Here is a 17110-nt window from a genome sequence, read left to right on the forward strand (position 1 = left end):
GAGTGAGGTGGGACCGTGAGCATTAAATGAGAAGAGAGAGATGATTGAAATGAAATGGGATTGGAAGAGGGTATGAGCGTAAGTTTTGAAGTTGGGTTGTGTTTCCAATCGTGGTGTTAATGAGTGAATAGGAAGAAGAAAGAGAATGCATGTTAAGGGTGGATGTGTGAAGGTTACATAAATAATGGAGAGAGAATATGAATTGTAAGTTTTGGGTTTAGTGAAAAAGAAAAGAAAGAGAAAATAAGGAGTAAGTGGGTGACGTGAAATGGGTGAGAGAAGTAGAATGATGTGTAGTTTAGGGTATAATGAAAAAGTAGATGAGAAATAGAATGGTGAGGAGGTGTACGTAAAAGGGAAAAAGAGAGAGAGAGAGAAAATGAGAGTTAATTGGGAAATGGTGGGGTTCACTTTCGAAGTGAGAGAAAAGGAAATTTAATGGGACCCATTTGGAAAGATATATATAGAAGAGGGTGTCTTTAGTGTAAAGTGGGATGTATTGGAAAAATATGTTTTCTTTGGTGTTGGAAAATTTAGTCATTTATTGGTGTGTTTTGAAAATGAAAATAAAATAATTAGATTTTGTGGAATCCGCAGCTAATTTAGAAGTTGTGTTGCTTGTTTCCTTTTAGTAAAACTATGGTGTATTGCGTAGGTGATTATTTTTGGAGTATTGGATGAAGGTTTAGTACGTGTGGATGAGTGGAGATGGATCCACGTGAGTTTCTTTTGGTTTCCTGGACTCAATTAATTTATTTATATAATTACAATGGTCTTTTGAAGTTTTTGTGGTGTTATGTTAGTTCATACTGGTGAAACCATGTATGGAAGGTAATGAGAATTGTGTCATAAATCTTATAATTGATGAATAATGCATTTTATTGATGAGCTAATGTCTATTATTGAGAATTCGATGTAATATGTTGAAAATTGTGTGTAAACCTCATGATTGGTTGTGTACATGTCATTGAGAGTGTGTATTGATTTATGATTCTGAGTTAATAATGAGATTGTGTTATAAGTTTCGTGATTGGTGAGCAATGCATATTGTTGAGACTGTGTATATTTTGAGAATAGTAAGATAAATATTATGATTTGTGGAGAAATGTATGATAATGAGAATATGTACGGAATTGTGATGTGAGTATGAAACTATGTTATTTTCTTGTACTATCGTCATTCATGTGTGAGTTTTTCGTATTGCGTTACGATAAGGATGTTGAGTCTCGTATAAAGACAGTGATTCGAGTGTCACTTCCTTTTGTGCAAGGATGTGAATGTCTCGCCCAAAAGGCTTCTTGAGAAGTCGGAAAGATAGGTCTGAAGTTGCGATGAAGGACGACTTGAATCACCCTGTTTTGCGTAACAGGTTGGGACGACAAAGTGCAAGGAAATAACATTAGTTTATGAATGGATTGGTTGTGATATTATTTATGAGTGGAGATATATTGTCATGACTAGTTATGGGTTGTGTTTCATGTTGTTTTACTATGTTATATGCTATGATGTTATTTCTAGTTGTTCACCCTTGCATGTTTGTGGTTTCCACTTACGATGATCATACTTGTACAGGAGTAGATGATATTGCAGATAATACCGGATCGAAGTAGATGACGTGAGAGTTGAGATCTTATATTTGGGGATAATGATTTACTCTATTTACAAGTTTCACACTTGACATCTTTACTGTAAAAGGAATTTATTTCATATTTCGTTTTGAACAAACAAAGTTTATAATTATGTTTTGCTTGTGCATTTTAATCAAATAAAGTTTGATCGTCTTAAAAGATTATTTTAAGAAAAAAAATTTATGAACAGACATTCCAAAATTATGTTTTGCTTGTTTTATGAATAGACATTCCGAAATTCGAGGCATTACAACAACTAATAACAATAAAATCTGTACATACACTAATAAAAAAATAACATTTAAACTCGTACAATAAATTTCGGATTAAGAGAAATCGAAACCTATATTATCACAGTAACATTTTAAAAATTTTGTCGAACTTATATGTCTCGATTCTTCCATAACCAAGGTGGAAAATCGTTTCTGCCTTGGTTAAAATATAAATCGAACATGATCTACACTTTCGGTTCGTTCGGAACCGAGGCACATGGGTGATCAGTATCTTCCTGCATGCTTGATTGCTGTATATTCAAATTATTTTTTTTTCTAACCCTACGACTTCGGTTGGCTTAGAACCGATTTCGAAAGTTGTTACTGCTTCGGGTGCTGGTGGAACCGAGGCCTACAGTGATTTCAGATTTTTTTTTTGGGGGCGGGGGGAATAGGCATCGGGTAAAGGTAAGAAGCGAGGCATATATGAGTTTTACTGCCTCGGGTAGATGATGAACCGAGGTTGTATTGTCTTACATAGGTTAAAAATTTTACCATACGAAAGTCTTCTTCTTCCTCGCAGTTTTCAAAAGGGTTCCTCTTCCTCGCAAGTTTCGAAAGCGCAACCTCTGCAGCTCTTCTTCCCTGTCGCAACATTCTCCGTCGCGGCGAAGCTTTTCTCTCACCAGTGGTCCAAGGTGCGTCCTGCATTGGTGCCTCTGCCTCCGTTGCTGTCGTGTTGGTGCCTCCATTTGACTCGTCGACGTCGCCGCTGCACCAGCCCCGCCGCACCGCCCCCACTGCACCGTCCCCGCTGCTCTGCTCCCGCTGCACCACTTGCCTTGGCCGCTTCCTCCACGCCGTTCATCTTTCTCTTTGCGGCGGCTTCTTCTTCTTCGAGGTAAGTATTTTGAAAACATGCAGTATCCCTGGTACGACTTCATTTGTTTCTCCTTTCTTGGGCATTGTCTTCATTCAGCAGTTCTTATAACTGATACTTAGTCTAAACTAAGTTTATTTTATGTTCTGAATAATGCTTCTAGTTTTGTACCTGAAACCCACCTATTAGTGTTCGATACTCTAAGTTTGGTGTGGCCTTACAGTCATTTAAAAATGTGAATTCTTTTTTCAAATTTAAATTTTAGTCTTTTTGACTCATTCCCACGTAGATATGCATGCTCAATTGCATCTTTGGCATTTTAACTGAAATAAGTGTCTGCAGTGCGCTAGTGTTTGATGAGTGTAAAGTTATTAGTTGTTCTATGACAATATCTTAATTGTTTAATTTTATATGTTCTTTGCTGTTATTGGAATTGAAGCTAAAAGTGGGTATATTGAATCTTGGACTTTCAGTATAACAGTGGAAATTTAAACGGGTATGAAAGGAAAACATGTCAAGGATATCTAGTGATTATTCGTTTAACCAAACAAATGAGTATCTACAATGTTGGATGACTTATTTGTTGTTCTATTACTGTATTGTAGTTGTTTAATTCTTTTAATGTTCTTTTTTGACATTGAAATTGAAGCTAGAGAAAATTGACCATGTTGGATCTTGGACTTTCAATGTTAATGGTGAAAATGTAAACGGTTGTGGAAGAACATTACAATGATAGCTATTGATTTTGTATTAGCGAGAACATATTTGAGACTTACCATTTAGAAGCTAATTCAGTAATTTACCTTGGATTGATTAAAAGATAACTTTTACTCTGTCTTTTGCATTTCTAGCTCTAGGGAAAATATATCCGTCAATTTTATTATGTGATCATAGAAATAGAACTGGGAAAAAAAATATATCCGTCAATTTGATTATGTAATCATAGAAATAGAACTGCTGCTTGAACAAAATTTACTTACTCAAAGCCGAAAGTGAAATTTGAGAGGGGAAAGGGGAGATCCTGTTTTTATTCACCGAACGCGAGGGTTTTTTTTTTCGTTTATCTTCTTCGAAACCTTGGGACGTGAGAGAGAAAAGTAAACTTCTTTTCTAATTTGGAACCAAATTCAATGTTATCCAAATTTTCAGAAAATTAAAACATAATTAAAGATTTAAAGAATATTATAAAAGATTGAAAAACCTGGGAAATAGTCAATGTGGGTCAAAAGAGGATAAAAGTCAAGACGTGGTTTTCGAAACTACGTGGTTTTAATTCTTTTCATGTGTTAATATATATAAGAACAAAGATCCCGGTATTAAAATATTTAAAGCATTTTTAAATAATTTAAAGCATGCACTCGTATAAAATATCATGTAAAGCATTTTTAAATAATTTAAAATATTTAAATAGAAGACAAGTAATTTAATTATATATCTAAAATTACAAATCTCAACATATAAACTTTAAGGTTAAAAATCATGAAACTAATTAATGTGTTATTTGTTCTTGTTTAGATATTGTATTTTTGTGGTGAGGTTTTATACGCAGACATTCTTGATAGTTAACCGACTTTTAAGCTGGAAATGTATATGATTCCACCATGAATATAAAAGATCGACCAGAAGAAGACAATTTAGAGAACATGATCCACGATGTTGGTGCAAAAGCTTTTGTCCAAGCGCATGTGTATGAAACAATGTCTAGAGAAGACACTTCAACTCGTGAGAAAAACACTGACTAAATATGTAATTCAATTATATAATAGTATGTAGTAGATATTAGGATATAGTAAATTCTAACTTTATGCTTCTAAGTTGTTTTATGCTTTTGTACATTGGATTGATTTATGTTTCAAAGTTGAGTTATGATTACATTGAATTGATTTATGCTTTAAAAAGTTGATTTATGATTACATTGAATGTATTTATGTTTTAATATAATTTTTATTCAAAATATATGCTTCTGAATTGTTCTGGACTGTTTTCGTTGTACAATTATATGCAGGTCTGTTTCTGTAGATGAGAATGTTGCAGAAACACACCTGTTTATAAAAAAAACAGGGGAATATGCCTCGGTTGTGGCCATAACAGAGGCAGAAAACCAACCTACGGCATCGGTTCAGGTCCCAACCGAGACATAAAGGGTGGCGAAATAAAAAAAAAGACCCTAGTGCCTCGGTTCAGGTCCCAACCGAGGTAGTAGAGGTGGACATACTGCCTTGATTCAGACGGAACCGAGGCATAAAATCCTGTGAAAAAAAAATTAAAGAAAAAATACATACTGCTTCGGTTGACTTTGAATCGAGGCGAAATCGTCCACTTTTTTACCTCGGTTAAAGAACCGAGGCATAAAAGTCTAAACTTTTTGCCTCGCTTGTATATGCCTCGGTTCAAGAACCGTTGTCAAAGGACAAAAATAACCGCGATCGTTTCCCCTAATTGCGCTAGCGATAGTAAACAAACACAACTTAATAATAAATCAATCATCTACAATGCTATCTTACTAACATAATCATTTATACACCATGATCATCATCAACATCCTTATTAACTATATCATGACTACCATCAACGTCATCCTTATCAACATGGTGTCCAAACACATTTTCACTACAAATCATTATCACATGTACCCCATCAGAATTAATCTCATCATGAATCCTTCATCATGAATAAAACCATGAGTCTCCATAATACTATAAACTCCATAGTGAAAAGACTTAGTCACACTCTTGTACCATACCTCAAACTTGTAGCCACCCCACAGGTCCTCTTTAGCCTCTCCTACAGGTCTGCTCGAGTAGTCCCACCTACCTGGCTAAGAAACATGTTTCCTACCACACAAGGACAAGGTAAATACCATCACCCCGTACAAAGAAGGCTCAATACCTGAGCACCCCCTTTACGCACACAAGGCCATAGGGAGTCACTATCTCGTATCAGACAATTAATAATCTCAAGCTTTATTAGATACAACAAGTAGACCTATCTTTCATTCTTATGCTCATCATCTACACACTCAAATACATCTTAACACTCACTCGTTCCGACATCAATAAAAGTTCATCCTATACCTAAATATAATAACCATCCTCACTGTTTGGCATTATCCATTATTCAAAACCCAATGTAGTCAACATAAACATCTCAAAATAAATAAATAAATAAATAACATTTAATAACAAACCAAATACAATAAAATATTTATTGATCTAATTAAAGATTATAATCACATTATTTTTCTCTTTTATCAAACTAAAATTAGTAAGTAATTTAATATTCTAATTAATATCTCATTATTTTCATCCTTAAAACCAAATAATATTTATTTCTTATTTCCAATTTCGTAAGCTATTAATTAATTGATTTTAATTTCCATTATTTTAATTTCAGAGACACAATCTTTATCTTATTATTATTTTTGGATTCTACCGTTTCGATTTTCAAATAAATTTAAAATTTCATTACTTTTACTCTATCCTTTCCCTTTTTTTTCTTTTAAATGTTCTGCCTCAACGATTTAAAAAAATCAGAGTTTTACAAAGTTCAACTATGGATATGTGCAGGCCCAACCAGGTTCAAACCCTGGCTCAAAATAAAACGAGACCAAAACCTACAAGGAAGAAATAACAACTCATGTTCCCAAATTAGAAACTAGATCAGGAACCCTATATTGCAAGAATGGGATCGTGATTCTCTCCGTTGTTGTCACCGGTATCAATTATAATAATTAGTTTTAAATTATAATAATTAGTTTTAAATGTGTATTACCGCGTTCGGTCATTGACTGGCAGTCGACCTCTATAATTGAATTTTCTCGGTATAGTTATTTATTCTGAGTATTGATCGAATCTTCCTAGAGTCAGTTCATTCAACTGACTCAAGTGGTAATGACATTCGTCATATAATTGATGGTATCGTAGGGGGTATTTTTCGAAGAGTATAGCGCAGCGGAATTAAAACACAGAGAGCAGAAAGCGTATTTGATCACAATTAAAATTAATTTTGTCCTTTTAGTAAAAATAATTTTCTTTCAGAAAATTAATCAAACAGTTGATATACGTAAAATAATATGTGTGTAGGGAATAAGAAAATCAACACAGAATTTTTATCCTGGTTCGAATCAAAAGATTCTACGTCCAGTCGTTAATCACTATAAATAGTGATTAACCTTTTCCACTAAAAATGGTTTAATAGATTACAAGATAATGAACAGGAATAAAATGAATAGAACCACTCTACCAACTTGAAGAGAACCGCTTCAGCAATCGACCAACGATTCACAAGCTTCTCCTTTCACAAGACCAGGCAGAGTACCTTGCTAACTTGAAGAGAGTCTGCTCCGACTATCGACACACGATACGCGAGCCTCTCCTTTCATAAGACCAAGCAAGGGAACAATGAACAAAAAGCTATCTAAGAACGTTCCTCTGATACACAGTGTTCTAAGCTTTCTTAGTTCAAAAAACGTTGCCTTCTGATTTCTCCAAATCAAAATATATAGCCAAGTACACTGAGTGCCAAAGGTCAGCTCCCAACTGCCATGAATAATCGATTATTGTAAGTGATAATCGATTATTCAAGTCCGTTATAGGTTTTCAAAAATGTGATAATCGATTATATGAAGTGATAATCGATTATTCAAGTATGACTTGTGATAATCGATTATTGCTTAACCATAATCGATTATACTAGTAAAAATTACAATGTTTAACATTTTCCTACTACATTCAAAATCTACAAGTTGCTTTTTTAAATATTTTCCTACTACATCCAAAAACTATAAGTTGCAGCATCATCAAAACACATCTTCAGGTTTTACCAATACTCTTTATTGGTAACAATAATGTGTGTCGTTGTTATTCTGTCTAAAACGAGGATTTCTCGGTATCGTCTTTAACGTTCGTCCTCGTTATGAAGAGGGCTGAACGCTCGTTATTTTATGTAAGTGGAACGAAAGATGTAAATGATGTTAAAGTGGAAAAGTATAAATAATGAACAGTAAATGATATGAAATGATGGTGGTGGATTTTGAATGAGCGTTCCAGGGAGGAACGACTCTTGGATGAAAGTTGGAATTGTAAAGTATGAATGTGGACAAAGCTTAGCTGGCGATTCATCCTGATGTTCAGTGAGTGCTCGTCCTCACGTAGAGGGGAGTATGTCATGTGTGGGAACGGCAGGACGTCCTAATCCTTAGGGGTACTTTGGATGGAAGGGACTAACCTCGGGTGGCAGCTGATGATAAATTCCAGTTACTACACCACCTGGGTGCACGAATGTCGTAGCTACACAGAATTCATACAGTCCGGACAGTCGGTCTAGTATCAGGAAATTGTTTGAATTAAAGAATTGATTGAATTATATGTTGGAATGTATTTGTTATGTTTGATGTGTTATGAAATGCATGTTATTACTTGAATTAAATTCAATAAGCTTACCCTGCATGTTTCCTTGTGTTGTCTCGTTTTGTACGTCCGTCCTTGTCTTTGCAATGATCATCTGTGTGGATGTGAGCAGATGGAGAGGCGTTGCTGGAAGAGACGCTTGAGGAAGGAATCTTAGAGGAAGAAAATCTCGTCGATGTTGAAGTGAAAGCCGAACAATAGCACGTTCGGTTAAGCTGTTTAGTTTAGTTATATTAGAGTGCTGTATTAGAACGACCCCCTTCCTTTTTGCTTAATTTGACCGTTCGGTATTCTATTTTGTAAATCGTTCGGTCATTTCTGTTTATTGAACATCCTTAATTGTATTAGTTTATGTAAGGCCATTCGGCCACGAGCGTGCTTTATTTCTTTAAGTGTAAGACTGAATTGATATATTAATATATGTGAATATTATGTTTTATATGGTTTATTACTGTATTTATGGGATGTTACAGTGATGATCATGTTGTAGAAATGATTCTATTAGTAGGTTAGAGTTGTAGACAGTTAATTGTTATTAAGTTGAGTTGTTTCTTGTCTACAAATTTTATTGTTATTGGTTGTGTTATGGTAGCTTACCCATATTGGTTGTGTTATGGTAGCTTGTCGTTGTGCATTCATTAAATGCATAATCGATTACCCTATTTAGATAATTGATTATCATGCGAGAAAAAAGATAACAAAAGATTTTTGGAGATGTTCTTGAGTGAGGTCTTTATATATTTGTGTTATACTCATTCAGAAACACGAAAAACATATATCTGTTTGCTTAAACTGTGAAAAGTGTGACTTAGGGTTTGTGTAACCCTTGTGATTTTGCTTTGAGAGCTTGATGTTGGCATAGAGTGAGAACTTTCACTAGAATTGTGATTGAGTGTTGTTGTTGTTGAGTGAAGTCTGTCATCCTGAAGATTCAAAGGAAGTGATCATGCTTCGTGAAACATTCGGCGGAAGTGTTCATCCCTAGTGGATTTTAGGGAAAGTGAATTTCATCTCTTATGGTAACAAGAGAGGTGTTTTATAAACCCTTAAACTTATCTTTCTATGTGATTGTAAAAGTTTATTGGTTTTGTGATATTGAAAAGTTAATCTCCATTTAGATTAACAATTGCACATAAGAATCTTGTGATTTGAATCAGTATAAAATTATTTATGCAATTTTCCCTCTTACTTACTCTTTATTATTGTTTTAATTATTCGCTAAGGAAATTAAAATTAAGACAAAATTATTGAAGGCATACATTTGCGATAAGAAATCAATTTACCCCTCTTGATTTATTGTTCATGTTAATAATTTCTGTAAGACCTATGAAAAATATTTACCTTAATAGTAACAATTTTATTACTAGTAGTAATAAATTTCTTTGTGAATGGAAAATATAATAAGTTTATAATATAAAATGTGGAAAGTTAAATAAGAAATTTTAGTAGCTTAATTGGTAGAAAATTTTGGTGATGAGTTCAAACTCTTTTTTACCTTTTTGTAAAAAAAACGAAAAAGTAAAATAAAATTTAAAATATTGATAATGGAGAAAGCATTCAGATTTGAACGCATTATTGAGGAATCCATTATGTAAGTGGTGATTAAGAAATTAATATAATAAAATAATATTAAAATAATAAATAATATTAAAAAATTGATTAATAATAAACTTTTTGAACTATAAATAGCCATGAAGGGGAGGCTATTTTGCACAAAGAGAGGAAGAATCAAGTGAGAAACCTTGAGAAATAGAGAAGAAAGAGTTAGGAAGAAATTTTTAGTTACAAAAAGAGTAGAGGCTCTGAAGGGTTTTCGGGAAAAACGAATTCGGAGCAAGAGAAGTATGAAATAGAGGTAAGGGAGCTAATCTTTCTAAGCTTTTATATTATGATTTAGTATTGTTTTATTATTATTCATTTCTTGAAATTATGTGTCAATACTTTTAATGCTTATTGTATATCAATCTATATTAAATTTCGGTGTTAATATTATATGTTGTTGTTTTGGATCTGTAAATAAGAAATTTGTTTAAAACTAGTTGAGGAACACTTTGGCTAAGGAAAGACTTGGTACTTAAGTTGTCCATTGTGACGCACCTCTCTTTCCTAGAAGTCTACTCGACAATTTTTTAACTTAAATCTTGTTGAACAGATTATGTACTAAATCTTGTTGAACAGAATGACATCACAAGTGCGGAACCTCTCGTTGATCGCTCATCAACATATCGTTGGGATAAGTGTCTATTGGGTACTGTGGAATTAATGTATATCGAGTGTATCAAAGTAATGGATGAGTATCTATGACGCGATTGTTGTATGATGGTATGAGTGTGTCTGACATATTATATGAGGTTTGTTGAGTGCATCAAAGTAAATATGCATGTTTCATAAATGATTGGTTGCATGTTAGCTCACCCTACTTGTTTGTGTTTGTGTTTGGGTATGTGCGATGATCGTATAATTCGTTATACGGGAGCAGATGAAGGAATGTCGTCTGACTCACTGCAAATGAAGAGAAAGATAGAAGAATAAAGTAGAAGAACTCAAGTTATAGTTTTGTAGTTAAAATATGAGTTTAAAACATGTATAGACATATATCAACTATGAATTTTTAAGTGAGACTACATGATGTTACCGTAAATGTAATGTTTATATATATAAATTATGAATTATCAAGTGTGAGATTTTGGGATGTTACAATTTAACCGCGCCGCTCTAACATATTTTATTTTAAATTAACGGTTTACATTAATTATAGGTTTAATTGCTTCCTTTGTCGCCAGTTTGGTTGAATTGTGTCAAATTCATCCTCATTTTTAAAAAAGTTTCATTGTCGTCCTCACGTGCTATAAAAGTGTCAATTGAATCCAAACATAGAAAAAATTTGTGTCAAAGTAGTCATTTTTCCTATATATTTGTGTCTTCGTTTCATATGTCACTTCTCTGGAGCTATGAAAAGCCTTAAATTGGATAAGGTAAAATGAATATCTGTACTTGATTGTATGAAAGGAAGACACAGAGATATAGGAAAAATGACTACTTTGACACAAATTTTTTCTATGTTTGGATTCAATTGACACTTTTACACCACGTGAGGACGACAATGAAACTTTTACACCACGTGAGGACGACAATGAAACTTTTTTAAAAATGAGGATGAATTTGACACAATTCAACCAAACTGGGGACAAAGGAAGCAATTAAACCTTAATTATATATTAAGTGCATTTGAATTTTTATTATCAAATTATTAATGTTTTTGCACAAATTAAGTTCTTTTTTTATTTTTTATTAATAATTATTAAATAATCATGATGTATCTTGATCAATTGTAAAAATCTAGAAAATGACATTTTAGGAGTTGTTGTGAATTAAAAATAGTAAAATTCGACTAACACTAGTGCAATGAACGGAAATGACATCGGTTAGTTTTGCTTATACACACAGGTTCTACGACCAAAGCATATACAAGCGAAATAAAAAGGATAAGTTTAATGCCTCGATTCTGAACTGGGTCAAAAAGGGATCGGTTTTCGCCTCGGTTCTCTTTTGAACCGAGTTAGTATCTTAGAAAATTCAATAAATTTTTTTTTTAGGAAACTACTGAACCATTTTCTATATTAATGGGTCTTTTACTCAATCCTTTAATACAGCAGCCATGTCTCCGGATAGAATTCCAACTTAAGCATTTTCATGACATTCTTGTAGTTATAATTCCAAAACACAAACCAACTCCAAAAATCAGAAAATCAGAGTAAGGATACATCACAGAGCAGATAAAATCAGCATAACAAATGGAAAAAAATGAAAGAAAATCCTCATTGACGCTGCCATCGTCGGCCCCCATTTCCCAGCATAATAGTTCAAGATAGCTCATTCCTTCTCCCCAATTTCCCAGTACAAAGAAATCACCTTTTCAATTGCTAGAACCCAGTCGTCATCCTCATTGACGCTGCCGTCCTCAGCCTTCGAAGCGGAGCCGGACGGTCCCGCAACAACTTCATATACGGGGGTTAAGGGCTCGGAAGATGCCTGGACCGGGAGCTAGGCCAGCAGCTCCACCACTGGCACGGGCCGCACTAGGCGTTCCACGAACAACACTAGATCTGAGATCGCGTCCCCTGTTGGAGTGAGATCGCGTCCGATTGGGTGGCAATTGGTGGTGGGGTTGGGGTTGCGGGATGGGAGGCGTGACGAGTTGGGGTTGCAAGGTAGGATGCAGCCATGGCTTTCGGCAGTGAAAATGAAGCGGCGACATTGAAGGAGAGGTGGCAATGGCGGAGCAACGAAGTGGTGGCGACGGAGCAACGGAGTGGTGGCGACGGAGAGGCGGAGCGGCGGAGTGGTGGCTTTGAGATTTGAGCGAGAGAGAAGAGAGAAGAAGCGGAACTGTGAGAAGGATATTTGAGCGAAAGAGAAGAAGAGGAAGAGTGAGAAGGGTACTGTGAAAGCAAAGCAACGAAGTGGTGGCAGCGGATCGACAGAGTGGTGGCTTTGAGATTTGAGCGAGAGAGAAGAGAGAAGAAGGTGAGAAGGAGATCTGAGCGAGAGAGAAGAAGAGGAAGAGTGAGAAGGGTAATATGTATGAGTATACTGCCTCGGGTTAATATTTATCTGAGGTAACAGAGGCATACTAACTCGGTTTCAAGATACCCGGTGCCTAAAGTTTCGAAAAATAATTAAAATTTAAAAGCATATACGGGTTATATGCCTCGGTTGGCACGTAACAGATGTTGGAAAGCTTTTCTGCTTTGGTTCTACTGATACCCGAGATATATAAGTTGTCTAAAACTACAAAAATGCCGCCGCGCTTTTATACGCTTCAGTTTCAGTAAAACCGAGACATATATAACGTGTTAGAAAACTTCTTGTTTACTAGTGTAATTTAATATTAAACAATTTTAATATAAATAGTTTCGTATAACATATCTTCACTGTTTTAATGTCTAATTGATATTTGTTAATTTAATTTAAAATTTATACAATCTTTCTCAATATTGAATATTTGATAATATTTGATAATATCATGTTTACTTTTTCAATGATTTTTTTTATAAAAATTAATTAAGTGAAACTAAAATAGTAAAAATTACTATTGATCTGGACAGAAACAAATAATTAATAAATTATTCAAATTGACAAATTAATCACTAATATTAAATATAATAACTATGAGTTATTTGACTTTTAAAATTTAATTATGATTAAAATAAATGTATAATAATTTTTATTACAATGTATAATTCAAAATATATTTTTGAATTTGGAAATAATTTAAATATTTAATAATTATATCAATAAATGTAAAACAGTCATCTGGTCAAATCTACATGGTGCAAGAAGAAAATTGTAATCTAAATTAGGTCAACACAAATGATCCATTCACAAGATAATTGTGTAAATGTATTAGTTTTAGTGCATCCAATCATTCTTAAACTAAATTTATACATATTTTTGGAGCAAAAACTTTTTTAAAGTCATGCAAAAATACCTTTCACAAAAAATATATTAAGGTTATACTAGTTAGTGTAAAATTTGTCTGTCTCATGAAAAATATTTTACATATTATTTGTTAAGAAGAATATTTTACATTCTTTTTATAAAGTTCAGAGAAAATAAATATACATTTATTTTAAAAGTAAATGAAAGACTAAAAATATATTTAACTATAATTTTAATATTATTAATTAATTCTATTTGATGTATAAAAAGAACTCTTAACTCGTGAGATGTACAATTATTTTTTAAATAATATGCAAATGAATGGTATGTACTGTACAAATTTCAAGAGCCTTCCCTTATATTTTACATATTTAATAAACTTATATGCAGTGTGTCTTAATCTTAACTTTTCATTTCAAACAAATATTAATTAGTATAGCCTAACAAAAGTAAAAAATTTCAATTTTGGGGCACAAAAAGGAAAATAAAATTTATATAGAAAACGTCTAAACCAAAACATACTTATTTTTTAAGGAACTAATTAAAAAAAAATTTAAACTTTAGAATTAATATCACTGTGATTACAAATAAATTATCTCAGTCTTAAATTGAGAAGTACCACTAAGAAAAAGAACAAATAAAATAATATTTTTGGGGAAAATTATAAAAAAGAAGAACTTTAGAAGTTCAGAATGCCTTTGTGCCATAAGAAATACTTCAGGCAGCACAATATCAATAATCATTTCAACTTAAAATTAAATTAACATGCTTTATCATTTAGAGTATTATTATTAAGTTCAAATACGATTTTAGTCACTTAACTTACACTTAACTTAGAATTAGTTTCTTTTTTAAACTTTAGATCAATTTAGTCTCTTATTTTTAGAATTTTGGACCAATCAAATTTTGTTAAATTTATTTGATATTCTAAAATGTTTCTCAGTTAACATTGAAATGAAAATATGTCGAACAATGTAAAAACTCAAATGCTATTATGAAACACATTTGAAACACCAAATAAAACTTAACAAAATTTAGTCAAACGCATTTCTAAAGTTCATGGACTAAATCAGGTCAAAGTTTTGAAGATAAAATATAAGGGACCCAAAATATATTTAATCCTTATTATTATTATAATTGAATAAGACATTTTAAGTTTTCGTTATAATATTGACGAAAACACGAGATATCCAAATGAGTTGTAAGAAGATATGGTATTCCTTTGACAAAGGAGATATTCCACCTCTCCACTTAGCACTTAAATCTTCGTTACAGATTCTAGAAGAAGTACGTATTTCACCCAAAGTGAAACTAACATCATCAAATACCTTGGACTTCAAAGAAGCTACAATCATGTCTAATCTAAATACACCATCATCATACAAACGAGAACATTCTTGTAAGGTCATAATTGCCTATTTATCCAAACTTTTGTCCTTCGAGAGCTTTGAAATAATGGAAAGCACATTGGTTGCATTGTTCTTAGAAAGTGTAATTAAAATGCCCACAAGATCTTCAAGGTTGGTGGGTGGTGTATGTAACTTAGAAGAGGCTTCTTCAAGGCATGCAACACAGAAATCATATGTAATTATTTCTGGGTCTCTCTTTGAGGCTTCCTTACAATTTTTAGAAATAAGATCATAACCATTTGAGCTTTGAAACAAAAACAAAGACACAATGAAAATCATCGATACATTCAAAGCAAATCTCATTCTTGCCTTCTTTTCTTTTCTTTTTCTACAATTCACTGTTTGTCAGAAATGGGATAAAATTTGATCCATACATCACATAATATATATAATAGATATTGATAGAGAGAGAAAGGATGTATTTATTTAAGAAATAAGTAAATGACTTAATTCTACGTGTCTATTTTATTTTAAATTAATGTTTTACATTAATTATATATTAAATGTATTTGATTTTTTATTAGCAAATTATTATTGTTTTTTCTGTAAATTAAGTTCTTTTTTTATTCATTAACAAATAATTAATAATTATTAATATATGTCAAACAATTTAAAAAAAAAACTCAAATGTTATCATAAAACACATTTGAAACGCTAAATAAACTTAACCAAATTTAGTTAAAAGGACTAAATTCATGCATTTCTAAAGTTTGTGGAGTAAATTAAGTCGAAGTTTTTAAGAAGGTACTATAAGGGACAAAAACTAATTTAATCTTTATTATTATTACTATTATTGATTAAGACATGATGGAAAAGCCTCAGGAGTGCCAATTACAATAGAGAAGCTGGGTATTTATAGTAACCCATGCTCCTTAAAAGCTAACCTATGAAAGGTAAAAATACAAAAGAAGCACTACTCGGGCAGGATTACATCAAGACATTCTAAGTTTTCGTTATAATTTTGAAGAAAGCATGAGATATCCAAATGAGTTGGGCAAAGATTTGGTATTCCTTTGACAAAGGAGATATTCCACCTCTCCACTTAGAACTTAAATCTTCGTTACAGACTCTAGCAAAAGTACCTATTCCACTTAAATCCATACCAACATAATCAAATACCTTGGACTTCAAAGTACCTGCAATCTGGTCTAAAAAAAATACGCTTTGATCGTACAAACGAGAACATTCTTGTAAGGTCAAAAGTGCGAATTTATCCAAACTTTTGTCCTTTGAGAGCTTTGAAATAATAGAAAGCACATTGGTTGCATTGTTCTTGGAAATTGTAATTAAAATGCCCAGAAGATCTTCAAGGTTGGTGGGTGGTGGATGTAACTTAGAAGAGGCTTCTTCAAGGCATGCAACACAGAAATCATACATTATTCCTGGGTCTCTATTTGAAGCCTCCTTGCAATTTTTAGAGATAAGGTCAGAACCATTTGAGCTTTGAAACAAGAATAAAGACACAATGAAAATCAGCGATCCGTTCAAAGCAAATCTCATTGTTGCCTTCTTTTCTTTTTCTACAATTCACTGTTTGTCAGACATGGGATAAAATTTGATCCATACATCACATAATATATATAATAGATATTGATAGAGAGAGAAAGGATGTATTTATTTAAGAAATAAGTAAATGAATTAATTCTACGTTTCTATTTTATTTTAAATTAATGTTTTACATTAATTATATATTAAATGTATTTGATTTTTTATTAGCAAATTATTATTGTTTTCTCTGCAAATTAAGTTCTTTTTTTTATTCATTAACAAATAATTAATAATTATTAATTAATCATGATGTATCTAGGTCAATTGTAAAAACCTAGAAAATGACATTTTAAGAGTGGTAGTGATTTAAAAATAGTAAGGCTCGACTATTTTAATATTAAATGATTTTAATATAAATAGTTTTTGTTATAAACGAATTCCATTATTTTAATATCTAATTGATATTTGGTAATTTGATTTAAAACTTATATAATTATCATTTCTTTCTAAATATTGAATATTTGATAATATAAAAACTTATATAATTATCATTTCTTTCTAAATATTGAAATTTGATAATATCATGTTTACCTTTTTAATGATTTTCTTATAGAAACTAACTAAATGAAATGAAATAGTAAAA

This window comes from Vigna umbellata, chromosome 4 (genome assembly GCF_029865625.1).
Source record: "Vigna umbellata cultivar VRB3 chromosome 4, Vumbellata_1.0, whole genome shotgun sequence".
Lineage (NCBI taxonomy): Eukaryota > Viridiplantae > Streptophyta > Magnoliopsida > Fabales > Fabaceae > Vigna > Vigna umbellata.